The following is a 16,139-nucleotide window of genomic DNA, read 5'->3' on the forward strand; positions in this document are numbered from 1 at the left end:
ACTGGAGGTATGCAGCCACAACAGACACATGTAGGGGTCTGCGTAATCCTCGCTCGGAGTATTAAGCACACAGCGTGGGTTATTCTTTTAAAGGAATTACCCATATGTAATCTCTGTGATCATCATTTGGTACGGTTCGGGAAGCGGTGGGAGGACTGGGAGTGGTTGTTGTGGGGGCGGGGGATGTCAAAGTGAGACATGGGGAGCGGGGTGGGAAGGATCTGGAGAAGTCAGGAATCCGCTAACCCAACTAAAGCACATGTTGGCAAAGACCTGATTTACAGCGGGGCAAAAAAGTATTTAGTCAGCCACCGATTGTGCAAGTTCTCCCACTTAAAATGATGACATAGGTCTGTAATTTTCATCATAGGTACACTTCAACTGTGAGAGACAGAATGTGGAAAAAAAATCCAGGAATTCACATTGTAGGAATTTTAAAGAATTTATTTGTAAATTATGGTGGAAAATAAGTATTTGGTCAACCATTCAAAGCTCTCATTGATCGAAGGAGGTTTTGGCTCAAAATCTCACGATACATGGCCCCATTCATTCTTTCCTTAACACGGATCAATCGTCCTGTCCCCTTAGCAGAAAAACAGCCCCAAAGCATGATGTTTCCACCCCCATGCTTCACAGTAGGTGTGGTGTTCTTGGGATGCAACTCAGTATTGTTCTTCCTCCAAACACGACAAGTTGATTTTATACCAAAAAGTTATATTTTGGTTTCATCTGACCACATAAAATTCTTCCAATCCTCTGCTGTATCATCCATGTATCCATTTTGGTATAAACTCAACTCGTCGTGTTTGGAGGAAGAAGAATAGTGAGTTGCATCCCAAGAACACCCTACCTACTGTGAAGCACGGGGGTTGAAACATCATCCTTCCATCAGTGAGAGATTTGAATGGTTGACCAAATACTTATTTTCCACCATAATTTACAAATCATCCATCCATCCATCCATCCATCATCTTCCGCTTATCCGAGGTCGGGTCGCGGGGGCAGCAGCCTAAGCAGGGAAGCCCAGACTTCCCTATCTCCAGCCACTTCGTCTAGCTCTTCCCGGGGGATCCCGAGGCGTTCCCAGGCCAGCCGGGAGACATAGTCTTTCCAACGTGTCCTGGGTCTTCCCCGTGGCCTCCTACCAGCTGGACGTGCCCTAAACACATCCCTAGGGAGGCGTTCGGGTGGCATGCTGACCAGATGCCCGAACCACCTCATCTGGCTCCTCTCGATGTGGAGGAGCAGCGGCTTTACGTTGAGCTCCTCCCGGATGGCAGAGCTTCTCACCCTATCTCTAAGGGAGAGCCCCGCCACCCGGCGGAGGAAACTCATTTCGGCCGCTTGTACCCGTGATTTTATCCTTTCGGTCATGACCCAAAGCTCATGACCATAGGTGAGGATGGGAACGTAGATCGACCGGTAAATTGAGAGCTTTGCCTTCCGGCTCAGCTCCTTCTTCACCACAACGGATCGATACAACGTCCGCATTACTGAAGACGCCGCACCGATCCGCCTGTCGATCTCACGATCCACTCTTCCCCCACTCGTGAACAAGACTCCTAGGTACTTGAACTCCTCCACTTGGGGCAGGGTCTCCTCCCCAACCCGGAGATGGCACTCCACCCTTTTCCGGGCGAGAACCATGGACTCGGACTTGGAGGTGCTGATTCTCATTCCGGTCGCTTCACACTCGGCTGCGAACCGATCCAGTGAGAGCTGAAGATCCCGGCCAGATGAAGCCATCAGGACTACATCATCTGCAAAAAGCAGAGACCTAATCCCGTGGCCACCAAACCGGAACCCCTCAACGCCTTGACTGCGCCTAGAAATTCTGTCCATAAAAGTTATGAACAGAATCGGTGACAAAGGACAGCCTTGGCGGAGTCCAACCTTCACTGGAAACGTGTCCGACTTACTGCCAGCAATGCGGACCAAGCTCTGACACTGATCATACAGGGAGCGGACTGCCACAATAAGACATTCCGATACCCCATACTCTCTGAGCACTCCCCACAGGACTTCCCGAGGGACACGGTCGAATGCCTTCTCCAAGTCCACAAAGCACATGTAGACTGGTTGGGCAAACTCCCATGCACCCTCAAGAACCCTGCCGAGAGTATAGAGCTGGTCCACAGTTCCACGACCAGGACGAAAACCACACTGTTCCTCCTGAATCCGAGGTTCGACTATCCGGCGAAGCCTCCTCTCCAGTACACCTGAATAAACCTTACCGGGAAGGCTGAGGAGTGTGATCCCACGATAGTTGGAACACACCCTCCGGTCCCCCTTCTTAAAGAGAGGGACCACCACCCCGGTCTGCCAATCCAGAGGTACCGCCCCCGATGTCCACGCGATGCTGCAGAGTCTTGTCAACCAAGACAGCCCCACAGCATCCAGAGCCTTAAGGAACTGCGGGCGGATCTCATCCACCCCCGGGGCCTTGCCGCCGAGGAGCTTTTTAACTACCTCAGCGACCTCAACCCCAGAAATAGGAGAGTCCACTACAGATTCCCCAGGCACCGCTTCCTCAAAGAAAGACGTGTTGGTGGGATTGAGGAGGTCTTCGAAGTATTCCCTCCACCGATCCACAACATCCGCAGTCGAAGTCAGCAGAACACCATCCGCACCATACACGGTGTTGATAGTGCACTGCTTCCCCTTCCTGAGGCGCCGTATGGTGGTCCAGAATCGCTTCGAAGCCGTCCGGAAGTCGTTTTCCATGGCTTCCCCGAACTCTTCCCATGTCCGAGTTTTTGCCTCCGCGACCACTAAAGCTGCACACCGCTTGGCCCGTCGGTACCCGTCCACTGCCTCCGGAGTCCTATGAGCCAAAAGAACCCGATAGGACTCCTTCTTCAGCTTGACGGCATCCCTCACTGCTGGTGTCCACCAACGGGTTCTGGGATTACCGCCACGACAGGCACCAACAACCTTGCGGCCACAGCTCCAATCAGCCGCCTCGACAATAGAGGTTCGGAACATGGTCCACTCGGACTCAATGTCCCGCACCTCCCTTGTGACATGTTCAAAGTTCTCCCGGAGGTGTGAATTGAAACTCTCTCTGACAGGAGACTCTGCCAGACGTTCCCAGCAAACCCTCACAATGCGCTTGGGCCTGCCAGGTCTGTCCGGCATCCTCCCCCACCATCGCAGCCAACTCACCACCAGGTGGTGATCGGTAGAAAGCTCCGCCCCTCTCTTCACCCGAGTGTCCAAAACATAAGGCCGCAAATCCGATGACACAACTACAAAGTCGATCATGGAACTGCGGCCTAGGGTGTCCTGGTGCCAAGTGCACATATGGACACCCTTATGTTTGAACATGGTGTTTGTTATCGACAAACTGTGACGAGCACAAAAGTCCAATAACAAAACACCACTCGGGTTTAGATCCGGGCGACCATTCTTCCCAATCACGCCTCTCCAGGTTTCACTGTCGTTGCCAACATGAGCGTTGAAGTCTCCCAGCAGGACAAGGGAATCACCCGGAGGAGCACTTTCCAGTACTCCCTCGAGTGTACCCAAAAAGGGTGGGTATTCTGAACTGCTGTTTGGTGCGTAAGCACAAACAACAGTCAGGACCCGTCCCCCCACCCGAAGGTGAAGGGAAGCTACCCTCTCGTCCACTGGGTTGAACTCAAACGTACAGGCTTTGAGCCGGGGGGCAACCAGAATTGCCACCCCAGCCCGTCGCCTCTCACTGCCGGCAACGCCAGAGTGGAAGAGGGTCCAGTCCCTCTCGAGAGAACTGGTTCCAGAGCCCTTGCTGTGCGTCGAGGTGAGTCCGACTATATCCAGCCGGAACTTCTCTACCTCGCGCACTAGCTCAGGCTCCTTCCCCCCCAGTGAGGTGACGTTCCACGTCCCAAGAGCTAGCTTCTGTAGCCGAGGATCGGACCGCCAAGTGCCCTGCCTTCGGCTGCAGCCCAGCTCACAATGCACCCGACCTCTATGGCCCCTCCTATGAGTGGTGAGCCCATTGGAGGGATGACCCACGTTGCCTCTTCGGGCTGTGCCCGGCCGGGCCCCATGGGAACAGGCCCGACCACCAGGCGCTCGCCATCGTGCCCCAACTCCGGGCCTGGCTCCAGAGCGGGGCCCCGGTGACCCACGTCCGGGCGAGGGAAATCTGGGTTCATTTCGTTGTAATTCCATAGAAGTCTTTGAGCTGCTCTTTGTCTGATCACTCACCTAGGACCTGTTTGTCTTGGGAGACCCTACCAGGGGGCATGAAAACCCCCAGACAACATAGCTCCTAGGATCATTGGGACACGCAAACTCCTCTACCACGGTAAGGTAGCAGCTCAGAGAGGAGAATTTAGAATTTACAAATCAATTATTTAAAATTCCTACAATGTGAATTCCTGGATTTTTTTTCACATTCTGTCTCTCACAGTTGAAGTGTACCTATGATGAAAATTACAGACCTATGTCATCATTTTAAGTGGGAGAACTTGCACAATCGGTGGCTGACTAAATACTTTTTTGCCCCACTATCAAATAATTATGTACCGTATTTTCGGACTATAAGTCGCAGTTTTCTTCATAGTTTGGCCAGGGGTGCAACTTATATTCAGGAGCGACTTATGTGTGAAATGATTAACACATTACCGTAAAATATCAATTCATATTATTTAGGTCATTCGCGGAAGAAACGAAGAACATTTCAGCAATCGTCACACACACGTCAGCCAATAAGAATTCAGTGGGGTAGGGTCATGGCAGAAGTGCATTGTGGGTCATGGAATGCTAACTGCTAACTGCTATATGCTACTGCCGTACCTATTAAAATGGATCATTTCATCGCTGCCTGACCAGGGTTCAGAAAATCTGCAAAGACTCCTCCCACCCCCACCAAGGATTGTTTTCACTGCTGGACTCTAGAAAGAGGTTCCGCAGCCTCCGAAGCAGAACCTCCAGATTCTGTAACACCTTCTTGCCTCAGGCCGTAAGACGCTTGAACGCATCACAACTAAATTATCCCCCCAACTCCTCCCAAAATGGATGAACACGCTGGAATAAAAAAAAGACAATACAACATACATCCATAAACGTGGACGTATGTGAAAAAATGAAATATATTTAACTGTACAGTAATCTATTTATTTATTTATTTATATATATTTATTTATTTTATATATATGTTTATATATTATTTATATATATTTATTTAATTATATATGCACCTTATTGCTTTTTTTTTTTTATCCTGCACTACCAAGAGATTATGTAACGACATTTCGTTCTTATCTGTACCGTAAAGTTCAAATTTGAATAACAATACAAAAAAGTCTATAATAGAACCATTTCAAGATGGGTTACAAAGGTGCCTAATTTGGCTGCTGACATATCCAGTAACATATCACATAATTTCTGGCTGTATTATTTTGTTAAAACTATTATTATCCTACTTGCTAATTTACTGTAATCAATGGGTTACCTTCAGTTGTAACATGGTTTTATCTACACTTCTGTTAAAATAGAATACAAAACTTCTGTTTTTTTCTGTTGTTTTGATACTTTCCATTTAGTTTTGGCTGATACTCAATTTTCATTGTTGCTTTTTATATTTATTCTTATTGTAATATTTTTCTATTTTGTTCCCATTTATACCCCCATCATTTACTTTTTAAATTCGATCTCAATTCTGTACACTGCTCCTGGAATTTTAATTTTTCTGTCTATCTATCTATCTATCTATCTATCTATCTATCTATCTATCTATCTATCTATCTATCTATCTATCTATCTATCTATTAGAATCTGGGTATTATCTTCGACCCAACTCTCTCCTTTGAGTCACACATTAAAAGCGTTACTAAAACGGCCTTCTTTCATCTCCGTAATATCGCTAAAATTCGCTCCATTTTGTCCACTAATGACACCGAGATCATTATCCATGCGTTTACGTCTCGTCTCGATTACTGTAACGTATTATTTTCGGGTCTCCCCACGTCTAGCATTAAAAGATTACAGTTGGTACAAAATGCGGCTGCTAGACTTTTGACAAGAACAAGAAAGTTTGATCACATTACGCCTGTACTGGCTCACCTGCACTGGCTTCCTGTGCACTTAAGATGTGACTTTAAGGTTTTACTACTTACGTATAAAATACTACACGGTCTAGCTCCATCCTATCTTGCCGATTGTATTGTACCACATGTCCCGGCAAAAAATCTGCGTTCAAAAGACTCCGGCTCATTAGTGATTCCCAAAGCCCAAAAAAAGTCTGCGGCCTATAGAGCGTTTTCCGTTCGGGCTCCAGTACTCTGGAATGCCCTCCCGGTAACAGTTCGAGATGCCACCTCAGTAGAAGCATTTAAGTCTCACCTTAAAACTCATTTGTATACTCTAGCCTTTAAATAGACTCCCCTTTTAGACCAGTTGATCTGCCGTTTCTTTTCTTTTTCTTCTATGTCCCACTCTCCCTTGTGGAGGGGGTCCGGTCCGATCCGGTGGCCATGTACTGCTTGCCTGTGTATCGGCTGGGGACATCTCTGCGCTGCTGATCCGCCTCCGCTTGGGATGGTTTCCTGCTGGCTCCGCTGTGAACGGGACTCTCGCTGCTGTGTTGGATCCGCTTTGGACTGGACTCTCGCGACTGTGTTGGATCCATTGTGGATTGAACTTTCACAGTATCATGTTAGACCCGCTCGACATCCATTGCTTTCCTCCTCTCCAAGGTTCTCATAGTCATCATTGTCACCGACGTCCCACTGGGTCATTATTGTCACCGATGTCCCACTGGGTGTGAGTTTTCCTTGCCCTTATGTGGGCCTACCGAGGATGTCGTGGTGGTTTGTGCAGCCCTTTGAGACACTAGTGATTTAGGGCTACATAAGTAAACATTGATTGATTGATCGATCTATCTATCTATCTATCTATCTATCTATCTATCTATCTATCTATCTATCAATCTCTCTATCTATCTATCCTACAAATTTGGGTATGAATCCCATACGAAGTACTATTGGTATTGGTCATACCAATGCTGATACTTGACATTTTCAAGATTATCAAATGACTAAATGTTTGATCACAATTATAAATGAGACACAAACACAGCATGGCAATGTAACAATACCAATTAAATATTTAAATGATTTCCTACTATTGGCTCACATTTAAAGCCTTCCAATGTGTAGGGACTTATTTCCTGAATTGACTGAATAAAGGCCTTAATTAGAGTGTTCAGGATACATTTAATATTCTGCCTAATGGAGTGGAAAGAGGAGTTTTGTCATGAAGTGGAATTTGGTGAGGTTTGTTTTCCTGTGGTGCAAAGCGACTGGATCGGACATGGCGTGAAGGTAATGACATCTTTTAATATTAACTCGAAAGTACTACAAAAACAAAGGCTATAAACAAAAGGCGCTCACAGATGAGGTACAAAACTTGGCTATGGAAACAAATACTAGCACAAAGGCAGAACTATGGACAAAAAAAACGAAAACACTTATTGTGACAAGAAAACAAGCATGAAAAAGAGCCGCATGGATCATCAGCAAGAATAACAAGGGTGTGTAGAGGGTGGTGTAGCCAGGCTGATTGCCTGGCAACTACAGGCTTAAATAAAGGGGACGTGATTAACAACAGGTGCGCGAGTCCAAATGAATCAGGTGCGTGACAGGAGGACAGGTGAAAACTAACGGGTTGTCATTGGAAACAAAGCAGGGAGTGAAAAAACAGGAACTGACAGAGTGCAAAAACCAAACAGAACATAGCCAAACTAAACATGATCACCAAGACATGACAAGTTTAGAGCATCCAGAGAGTCTATCATGTGCTTAAATTTTTTTTAAACAAATTGGTTAATTAAATATAAATTGTTGTCAATTAACCAGGTATAGGCAATATAGGTTTTGAAAGTGTGACGTAGAAACGCATTGCATTGTGGGTCTTGCTGGACTCTGAATCGCTTATTTAAATGGCAGAATGCAAGACTCTGTGCTTAAGTTTTGTTGCTTTCTTTACCAAGTTGAAAACATGCGTGCGACATCCTTAATTGCCACAATCCTGGTCATGATCGCTTTAAGGAAAAAAAATAAATTGTGAGATTTTTCTCATTTCCGGCGTTAAAGTAGGGCTGAAGGAAATTGGGTCATGAAGCTAATAAAGAGTCGGCGAAAGGCTCGGATTGCAGCCGTGAGACGATCAAACATGACTTTTAACGCCATCACCAGGTACAAGTTGGTGTGTTCACGGCATTTTCAGACTGGTAAATTTGAATCAAAGCTTGTTCCTTGTAGTTTCACACGTAGCATTTAGTAGGCTGTTAGCGTTAGCCAGGCTAGCTGTGGGCGACAAACAATGTACAATATTTTGGAAAAAAGCCTGCAGTGCTTACATTTAGTCTTGGGTTAGTCAGCACAAAAAGGAAGGAGTATTATTTTCTGAGAATTAGCGCAGTGATCAAAGTGTTTAAAAGCAATAATGGCCATATTACGTTTAGGTAAATCTGCTTATGAAATGAGGCTGGGCACCCTCACTCCATCTGGAGCACGTAAGAGATGAAAGCTGTAGATTATGAGCAATTTGAATGGAGGAGAATGAGACTTAACAGACTTTGCTTTCTGAGATTTTTCACCGGTATAGAAATGGACTCTGATGACGACATACGTACACAAGTTTGGCTTTGACAATAGGGAAGCTTATTCAAATCTCCAGTCTATAGGACGTGCTCATATGGATTAATTCGCCCAATTGTACTTATTCTTTCAGGACGTGAGCCTTCGGAATCGGGCACAGTTTTTCTCGGTGCAATTCTTTATTTTGAACACCGTTTTGTCACGGTCAGTCTGTGTCTGTTTTTCTCTGTGTGTCTTTGGGAGAGTGGGCGTGTTTTGGGCGTAGGCTTGGCTCCAGCTCTCAGCCTGGCACAGCTGATCCCAGCACCCTAATCACTCACCTGCCTGCCATCAACTCATCACCTGCAGCCTACAAATGTTTGGACTCCACTCGGCGCGATCGCCAGATCGTTCACCTTGCTACATGTGGTAACGCTTCTCGCCAGTTTGTCCTAGAATTCTAGCAACTTTGATAATCTTGCAAACCTGCTATTTTTGTGTTTTTTGGCTCCTCATCTTACTCGTGTTTTTTCCTCTGCCTTCAGTTCCCTACCAGCCGTGTGTGCCTGCCTCAGCCTGGTAGCCACAGCCTGCTAGCCTCGGCCTGCTAGCCACAGCCTGCTAGCCACAGTCTGCTAGCCTCAGTGTGCTCTCCTGGACTGCAAAGCCTCGGACTACAAACTGCCTCCTTTCCCTCAAGTTTTATTAATAATAACCCTTGAACACTAATTCAGCTTGTCTTTACTGCATTTGGGTCCATCCGTTTTACCCCCCGTGACACGTTTTAATCCAGTTTGTTGCTCTCTCTCACATTACTACAAAAATGGCTACCGGAGGTGAAGCTTTCCTATGGATCAGAGCGGTCAAGCGAACATGGATCCCGACCAAATGTCAACCAGCAGTTTTCGGTGAGAAAATTGTGGTAAAAAGTCGCCTCTTACCGGAGATCAGCTGAGCTTGTGCCGTCCATACACCTGCCGTCGACTTCCGTCAGACACTGGCGTCAACATACTCGTGGACACACCCTTCCGACTATCAGGTACTATTAAACTCACTAAAACACTAGCAACACGATAGAAAGATAAGGGATTTCCCAGAGTTATCCTAGTAAATGTGTCTAAAAACATATGAATCCGTCCCAATGCAAACGCGTTTTTTTCTGTTGTTTTTTTTTCTAGTCCTTCGCTATCAATATCCTCAAACACGAAACTTTCATCCTCGCTCAAATTAATGGGGAATTGTCGTTTTCTCGGTCCGAATAGCTCTTTTTGTTGTAGGCTCCCATTAAAAACAATGTGAGGATGTGAGGAGCCCTCAGCGGGTGACGTCATCGTCTGCGACTTCCGGTAAAGGCAAGGCTTTTCTCTTAGCGACCAAAAGTTGCGAACTTTATCGTCGATGTTGTCTACTAAATCCTTTCAGCAAAAATATGGCAATATTGGGAAATGATCAAGTAGGACACACAGAATGGACCTGCTATCCCCGTTTGAATAAGAAAATCTCATTTCAGTAGGCCTTTAAAACCCTCAAAGCTGACGGTGACCCTCTGACATCGTCATGGCGTATAAATGAAGTTTAGTAGACGGCTGGAGCGGCCATATTAACCACCCTCTCTGTCAGTCTGCTTGACCCACTGCTGAAACCTGACCCCGGTGAGGGCTCTGTGCTGTCCGCCCCTCCAGGCACCTGCCAACCTTTCACCTCTTCACTCGCATCTGGAAAGGGACGGGGACGTATTCTTTCTTTCCACACATCAAACACCCTCCTTCCGTCTTTAGGTCCTTTTTTTTTTTTAAGCGTACACAGTGCTGACGGCGGGGGCCGTGATGTATGCACAGCTGGTTTGGACACAGCCGTCCAGGAAACGTGTGCTTTACGCATCCCCTGCTGACATTCCCATATGACTGGGCTTTCACTTTTCACACACCTGGAATTTAACTGCGTATGTGGGTATCGACGGCCGACTCAGCGGGATTTTTTTTTTTTTTATTAACCACGGCGGAAAACCGCCGCAGATACGCATCACATGACCTGTCGCGTTGCAGAAGCAACGCCTGAATGGAAAGTGACGGCTCACGACCGCATCCACACGCAATGGACCTTCACCTGCTCACATCATTTGTGGCCAAGAAACTTCTGCACTGCTGGGATTTATGGCAACAATAACAGTCAGTGTGGCGATATGTCATGTTATGCTAGCTTTAGAGTAACACCCGTGCGGCTAAAAGCTACTTTTGATGGTAAATAGAAGGAATTCTGAGGATAAGGCCAGTGTGTTTCTGGTTTTAGCTTGCAGTTAAGTCAATATTTGGACATTGGGCTACCCAAGACACTTTAGCACTCTCAGTCGAACCCTTTGACATTTAGCTTAGCTTAGCATAGCCACAAGCCTGATGGTAGCCAAGATAAGCAGGACATGACATCCAAAAGAACCGCATCATATTTTTGCAAAGATTAAATCGGTGTAAAAATATTTAGCTAGCTAGCGCAAGGTGTGGGTGTCCAAACTTTTGCCATTACAGGGGAACATTATCACAATTTCAGAAGGGTTGAAACCAATAAAAATCAGTTCCCAGTGGCATATTTTATTTTTCGAAGTTTTTAAAACATTTTTTACCGATCATGAAATATCCCATAAAAAGGCTTTAAAGTGCCTGATTTTCGCGATCTGTAAATCCACCCGTCCATTTTCCTGCGACGTCACATAGTGAAGCCAATACAAACAAACATGGCGGATAGAACAGCAAGATATAGTGACATTAGCTCGTATTCAGACTCTGATTTCAGCGGCTTAAGCAATTCAACAGATTATGCATGTATTGAAACGGATGATTGGAGTGTGGAGGCAGATAGCGAAAACGAAATTGAAGAAGAAACTGAAGCTATTGAGCGAATAGCTATTGAAGCTAGTCGGCGATCGCCTTCTAACCAACGATTGTATCTTTTGACCACTGGAGCAACTTAAATCTGTCGATTGGTAAGTGTTTGTTTGGCATTAAATGTGGGTGGAGGGAAAGGCCGGATGCAAATATAGCTACAAATGTACATACAGCTAGCCTAAATAGCATGTTAGCATCGATTAGTTGGCAGTTTTTCCGTTAGCCAATATGTCTGATTAGCACATAAGTCAATAACATCAACAAAACTCACCTTTGTGATTTCGTTGACTTTATCGTTGGAAATGCATCTGCTTTGAGTGTCGCAGGATATCCACACATCTCTGTGCCATCGTTATCGTCGGTAAAATGTGCAGAACAAACGAGGGACTTTCGCATCTTTTGACACTGGTGCAACTTGAATCCATTTATTGGTATGTTTTTGTTTGGCATTAAATGTGGGTGGAGGGAAAGGCTGAATGCAAATATAGCTACAAATGAGGCATTACAATGCAATATATACAGCAAGCCTAAATATCACGTTAGCATCGATTAGCATGCCGTGCTAATCAATGCACACTCCACGTAAATCAACTTGAATCCGTCCCTGATGGTGTTGTTACACCCTCCGACAACACACCGACGAGGCATGATGTCTCAAAGGTACGGAAAACAGTCGAAAAAACGGAAAATAACAGAGCTGATTTGACTTGGTGTGTGTAATGTGTTTGAGAAAATGGTGGATTGCTTCCCATTCTGACGTCTCGGGTGAAAGGTCATAGCTCCAACAGAGAACAATTGAAAGGCGTTTAGATTGCCAAATTCACCCTTTTAGAGTTCGGAAATCGGTTAAAAAAACATATGGTCTTTTTTCTGCAACATCGACATTGACGCTCACATAGGTCTGGTGATAATGTTCCCCTTTAAGAAAATGTTTTCAATACAAAGGCTCACACCTTGTTATTTTAATTACTTGTGTTTATTAAACATGCTAAAACTAACCCAATGCGAGTCAAGAAGATAATAAGAATTTAGGTTTCAGGACTTGGACTATGACTTGGATTGTTTTACCGACGCAAAGGAAAATTGGCACGAGCGAGACGTGAATGTGAGTACATATTTATTTATTACTAACACTAACAAACTACAACAACAGGCAAACAAAAGGCGCGCACAATGGCAGTACAAAACTAGACTATGAATACAGACAAAGCACAAAGGCAGAACTAAAACAAACCAAACTCTTACGTGGCATGGACAGAATGTTTAAACAGCATGGCTTGGCATGAATCGAGTTGATGGATTTGAAAAGGCGCCAGGGTGACCACCTGGCAACTAAAGGTTTAAATAATGAACATAAGTGCAAACAGGTGTGAGACATGAAGACAGGGGCGTGACATGAAGACAAGGTGAAAACTAATGAGTTGGCATGGTAACAAAGAAAACAAGAAAGTGCAGGAACAGGAACTGAGTGTCCAAAAAATAAAACCAAACATGACAAAAACAAAACATGATCCAATGGGCATGACATTAGGTGTGTATTCTTAAGGAAAGAAACCAGCTACAGCGTAACTTTCTGTTGTAGTGGTCAACACAAATGTTTACCAGTTTTAGTAAAAGACATTTATTTTGTAAAATTATCGTACGTTTGTACTTTCCGTGCTACAGAGCACACTGATATTTAAGGCACAATTAGAAAAAAAACAAATATTTTTACATATATTAGCCACACTAGACCATAAGCCGCATATTCATACCGGTACGAAAGATTTTGTTAATGTTTATTTACATACCTCAATTGTTTCCAAACGGTGTCTGTAACACGGCAGTTAAACGGTTGATCCAACAAAACAGAAGTGATGGTCATAAACCCACTAGGTGCGGAAGCTAGCTCTCCAATAAGTTAAACTAAATACCAACACAGTAACATTTTGGTGAATTGACAAAACTGAAATAATACAAAAAGAATTCCACTGTAAGTTAATAAAACTAACAAACACATTTGTAAACGTGTTAGCATATTCGCTAATGCTGACGACGCCGGCTTGATTACATTAAGACAGCATGTACACTCCTACAAACTTCACACATGGGACAGTTTAGTAGGTCTGAGTGTCTTTAGTTGTATTGTAAAACTTACAAAAGTGGCTTGAAGTGATGAATGAAGAATCTTTTTAACTAGAAACATTATAGACAAATAGTAGACAAACAAGGATATACTTCCGGTTGACGGCATGAAACAGTAAATCCTTTTTCAACCCGCAGCATTTGTAGTGAGTGAACTTGTCCAAAAGATGGTGCCATAGCACAAACAATAACACACCTTTTCCGTGTTGTTGAAAAATATTTGTTCAATACAAAACATTATGGCCGTTTGCAAAGATAAATCCCTATATTAGCTAAACCGTTTTATAAGCCGCAGGGTGCAAAGCAGAGGAAAAAAGTAGTAGTATGTTAGATCCGCTATGGACTGGACTTTCACAATATTATGTTAGACCCACTCGAAGTCCATTGCATCTGGTCATTCACATTGACATCCCACTGGGTTGTGAGTTTTTCCTTGCCCTTATGTGGGATCTGGACTGAGGATGTTTTTGTGGCTTGTGCAGCCCCTTGAGACACTTGTGATTTAGGGCCATATACATAAACATTGATTGATTGATTGATTGAAAGTGCAGTTTTTGTCTTATTTACTATTTTTATGTTGTGGTTATCGATAAAGATATTCACCGAGCAGGACTTCCGTTTTCGGATTAAGGATGACAATGCTAATACCAACACGGCCGCTAATCGGCGCTATTTTCACCGCGACCATGATGTTGACCTTTGAACTTGAACTTTTGGCAGAACAACTTTTTGGTGCAGTTCATCTCCGACTCCTGCCTCATCAATATCACATTTCCACATCGGTGAGTCTTTGACGGGAGCAAAAGCAGGACGCAGCAGGACTCGATGGGACGTCATGCTAGCAAGATGGGTATTAGCTCTCATCTATCAGCAGCTAAGTGGAGATGCACTTCATCTTCGAGATAAATAACACATCATCCGCCTTTGAAGTAAGCAATGTGGAATGCCAACTATGTACAACGCCAACAACACACAATGCTAACAACACAGCTAAGGGCCACGGCTATCTTAGCTGCGACTGTCAAGTGTCTCCAGCAACTGAGTCTCCTAGTTCCTCCTCTGGCTGCGCGCCCAGACACGCTTCTGCTCGCGCTGGGCGCAGCACGCCCACGCAGCGACAAAGCTGCAGACAATTTCGAATCAGCACACTTGGTCCTGACGAGAGGGAGCGGCATGAAACCCAGCGGACCCAAGAAACCTTCGCCAGAACATAGCCTATCTTTCACAGTAAGCATCACATCTGGCACCCCTCCCTCGTTCCTTGCTCGCCTTCTTTGTACTCTTCCTCATTACCGTGTTTGATGTCCCTTGTGTCTTCATTGTGTCTTCCCTGTTGCCTGTGATCGAGTCTTGCTTCACGACCTCCACCCGGATCTCTGCTTGCCTCCCTCGATCCTCGACCCCTGCTTGGACACGGACATCGTTGCCTCTCTCCAACCCCCGACTGCCTGCCTCCCTGCAGACTGCCTCTTCGCCTTGCCCCTTGGATTCGGCGAAAGATTCACACAACACGCACCGCAGTTCTGCCTTGGTGTCGCCTCCTTCCCTTTTCCCAGTACACAACATCAAGGTGACCAAATTTTTGTTGGACAATTCATGGCCATCGTTTCAGCACATCAAAGATCAGTTCTAACTTAGAGGAATGACCTACAACAGAGGTTCTTAACCATAGTAGAGTTGAAGTACCAATGATTGTCTCACACACACTAGGAGTGGTGAAGTTTGTCCTCTGCATTTGACCCATCCCCTTGTTCACCCCCAGGGAAGTGAGTGGAGCAGTGAGCAGCAGCAGGGGCCACGCTCGGGAATCATTTTGGTGATTTAAGGGCCGCAAGCTCCCCCCTTAAAGGGCCACCAAAAAAATATCTTTCTCAGCTGTGGTCCGTATGGGCTCAGCGGTACTTGACTGTATCAATCAATCAATCAAAGTTTACTTATATAGCTTAATCACACATGTCTCAAAGGGCTGCACGAAACAAAAATACATCCTCGAGCAAGAAAAAACTCAACCCAATGGGAACAACGTGAAACCTTGGAAGGGATCGCAGGCTGTAATACACTTTTCCACCACTTGTGGCAGTAATGACAATGTCAAACAAACAGGAGTGTCAAGCTCGGGGCGCATGGGGATGCGCGTTTTTGTTCTCCCCAAGTATGCAAAGGACACTCCGGACGAAAACGTAAAGGTAGGATGATTTAATAAACGATACACAATGCTAAACAGACAGAAATCAACAAAAGAACAGCGTGCTGAACGCACGGGAAGCTAGGGCTAATACTTAGCACAGAGACTGGAACCAGAAATATAGACTTGACTGTAGCTTACCGCAAACAATGGACCCAGACCGACTGACGGGAAAAGGCAGGCTAGATAATGACAGAAATCACAAAACAGGTGCGCGTCAGGAGCAAGTGGCAGGTAAAAACAATGAGTAACCATGGAAACGAACAGATGGGAGCACCAACCGGAACTAAAGGAGTCCAAAACTAACAAAACATAATACAAAAAAGTCTCAAAACCTAAACATAATATGATCCGGGCAGCGGCTCATAACAAGGAGAAGTC

The sequence above is a fragment of the Nerophis ophidion genome, linkage group LG04 (assembly GCF_033978795.1).
Source record: "Nerophis ophidion isolate RoL-2023_Sa linkage group LG04, RoL_Noph_v1.0, whole genome shotgun sequence".
Taxonomy (NCBI): Eukaryota; Metazoa; Chordata; class Actinopteri; order Syngnathiformes; family Syngnathidae; genus Nerophis; species Nerophis ophidion.